At 30.7% G+C, this 3364-nt stretch overlaps 1 long non-coding RNA gene across 1 annotated transcript; it reads right to left on the bottom strand.

The window, feature by feature from the left end:
- Window positions 1-859: 859 nt before the first annotated feature.
- On the bottom strand, window positions 860-2982 carry LOC107910083 (uncharacterized). The gene is made up of 2 exons (XR_005915028.1): window positions 2123-2982; window positions 860-1850 (listed from the first exon to the last, which is right to left on the bottom strand). It is a non-coding gene; the product is annotated as an uncharacterized lncRNA (long non-coding RNA).
- Window positions 2983-3364: the final 382 nt, after the last annotated feature.

Raw genomic sequence — 3364 nt, 5'->3', positions numbered from 1 at the left:
GAAAGCTGTAATCATGCAACAAAGGAGAAGTCGCGGGCTGCTGCACGCAAAACCATCTATACTGTATATAATATGTCACCAATCAACATAACATTAATTTATTTATAAAATTATTAAAATATTTTTATTTTAAAAGATAATGACTATTTTTATTTTTTCAAATTTTTATATATATTTTTAAATAAAATAATTGAACTACATTATTTTAATAATCAAATACAATATTAAAAAATTCATTATCACTCTACCAACAATTATTTGTTAAAATATTTTTTAGAATATATTTCATTCACCTACAATGGAATATGATAAAAGCTAATAATTTTAATTTCAAAATTTCAAATTAAAAAAGAAAAAGTAAGTTCGTGTCTAAACTATACTCTAATTTTTAAATTAGCTTTTCTTAAGTAATCTCTAGAGTACTAATTTTATCTGATCTTATTAAAAAAATTGGCATTAATACCACTTTTTTTTTATAATTAAACTAAAAATTAATAATTTATTACCATCTTTGACAAAAGAATGTCTTTAAAAATAAATTTAAGAATTAAGGTATAAGTTAAGTAATAATTTAACCAAATTTGAAAATCGTGACCTAAATAAATTAATTTATATAAATATTCTAGAAAAAAATCATTTTAAAAATTTCACTAATATGATAATAAAAATACGCTCTGTAAAACGCGTTTTTATTCTCTCCCCTAAAAATACATCTTACAAGATTGTTTTTATTGTCATATAATTTTTACATGACATATTTTTTTTTTCAAAAAAAAACGTAGATTAATAAAATTGTTGAAAAGCAAGATATTTTCTCAAAAAAAATTTCAGCATATAACCTTAAATTAAGCGATGTAAATATGTATTAAAAAGACTTTATTCTCCTTAACATCGGAACATAAAAGGACGAGATGACATACATGAACATCTATAGCATGATAATAAAATCTAACCCTTAACGAGGGTAAAGGAGGTAAGATTTCTGAAATTCAGCCATGACTTCTCCCACACCACAGCCTGGTATTTCTTAGCCACGCTTCCATTCTTTGCCTTCAAAACCAGCCGATAGTTAATCCCAGCCACCACCTGGGTTTCGCCTTTCACCACCTTCTGCAAAACTAAACTCGAGCTTGACAGCCTGTTATACTCGTTGACGGCGAATTCCGCAATCTCCGTCACGTGAGGGTCCTTGATGTCCTTGATCCGCGTCCATCCTCCGATAATAGGGCCCTTTTTGGCGTCAGAGAAAATGAATGGAAGGAAAAGGAGGGATAGCGAGAGGAGCAGGAAACGTGAATTTTGCTGCATCGAGTCTCTGTTTAGTTTCTTTTCGGAGTCTCTTTGCCTTTTGGGTTTGAATTTAGAGTCATTTTATTTATTTGCGTGAATGGCACACGGGTTTTAATTTATGGCGACTGCCCCCTGACATTGATTGACATTACGGTGGAGCCAATAGATTATGATCATCAATCATCAAAACTCTATCTAATTAAAATTTAAAACAAAATTTATGAATTTATGCTGCTCTATGCTGGGGTTTCAACAAAAATTTAAAACAAATTTATGATTATTTATTAAAATTTTTCATTTTTTCAAAGTTTAAGGTTTATTTATGTAATAGGCCAATTTTGGCCTGGCTAAAACAAAAACAAATAATTAACAGCCCATTACTAAATGAGCCCAAACAGTAGCTTGAAATCAATAGTAGAGGAATGATCGAGAAGCCCTAGTGCAGTTTCAGTGGCGCCGCAATCATTGGGTCCTCACTGCGCGTGTGTGCCAGCGGTTGTCACTTTCCACGCACGTCGTGCAAGCCTCCACATCGCATGCCTCTTCCACGACCTCCGCACCTGCACAACAAACAGAAACAAAACAGCAACAAAAAAGGAAGATAATAGCAAGCAAAATAGAATTTATTTTTATTATTTTCGGCTATAAAAGGCCATGGAAAATCTGTAAAAAGGAGGATTAGACTGTAAAAGACACGAAAAGAAAGAAAATACAGAGAATACAAAACATTTTTTTGAAGGTGAATCAGTTTTTTTTTCTTTCCTATATTTTCTGTTCTTTTGATCTTTTTATTTTATTTTATAAGCAAAAATCAAAAAAAGAAAGGACTTACCTCTCACACCGGAGTCGTCAAGTCGGTGCTACCTCCGTCGCAATCGGAGCCGTGGTGCGTGGCTGAGTGGCGGCACAAAAGGGACTTTTTAAAATAAACCCTAGCAGAGAGTTTGGGTCTATTCTATTTTTTTTTTCCCTTTCTTTTAGTTTTTGTTTGCTGCAGGTAAAAAAAAAGAGAAAAATTGATTTAAATAGAAGGAACAAAACGGCGCCGTTTTAGGGGCAGGATCCGCGCGTTGACCCGGCCCGCAGGCAGGGTCCGTGCGTCCTGACCTTAAATGGTCTATTTTCACGTTTGGTCCTTCAATTTTCTAAATCGTTTTCAAATCAAATTTTGTTTATTTTTTAATTTGGCCCGAATGTTTCTGCTGTTGTTCAATTCAGCCCATATCACTGCACACCGTTTTGGAGAGGCGGATTATTTCCGATTTGGCCCTCCATGTAACTCGCGTGTCGCGATTTGACCCATTATTTTGCCTAAATTTCATTGATTTCTAGTTATTTTAATTTTTTTAACTATTTAGTCCTTTTTTTTGCGATATGCTGTTTTTTTTTAAAAATTTATTTTCTCCCATTATTTATTATTGTTGTTATATTATTTATTATCATCATTATTACTATTATTATTTCTATATTCATTCATACGCATGGTTTTTTATAATATATATATATGCATTTTTTTTTTACAGATAGTATGCACGCATTGTCTCTTTTATAACATATATATGCAGTTTTTATAGTACATGTCGACCTATTTATATTCTGTGCATATGTTTTTTTCTTTTTATTACCCTACATTTTCCACATGCATATTAAATATTTTTAGCTTTTTTACATGCTAGCATTCATACGTGTTAAATTTTTATAGTGTTTATTGTTCTAGCTTTCATATACATTATATTATATATATTCTCTTTTTATTTTGTATACATATGTTTTCTAGTATTTTCTTTTTATTTTCAAACTTTCACCTACTTTATATTTCACCTATATACTTATACATTTTTGTTTTATATATTTATATATATTTTTTGTAAATACATGTACATGTGTGATTTAAATTTAAATTTTGATTTCATATTATGCGTTAACTTTTGACATGCCCTTTTGGGAAATATATTTTGGTTTTATCGAAGCATTACAATCATCATATTTTTTTTCTAATTTCCAAAATATTTGGCATTCATGATTCTTGGGAAAGATTGTGTCCTAACTTACTGGATCGCGATTATTTTTCGAT

Source organism: Gossypium hirsutum, chromosome D06, assembly GCF_007990345.1.
Source record: "Gossypium hirsutum isolate 1008001.06 chromosome D06, Gossypium_hirsutum_v2.1, whole genome shotgun sequence".
Classification (NCBI taxonomy): Eukaryota; Viridiplantae; Streptophyta; class Magnoliopsida; order Malvales; family Malvaceae; genus Gossypium; species Gossypium hirsutum.
Note: the sequence above shows the minus strand (reverse complement) of the source record. Positions and strands in the feature narration are given on the sequence as shown.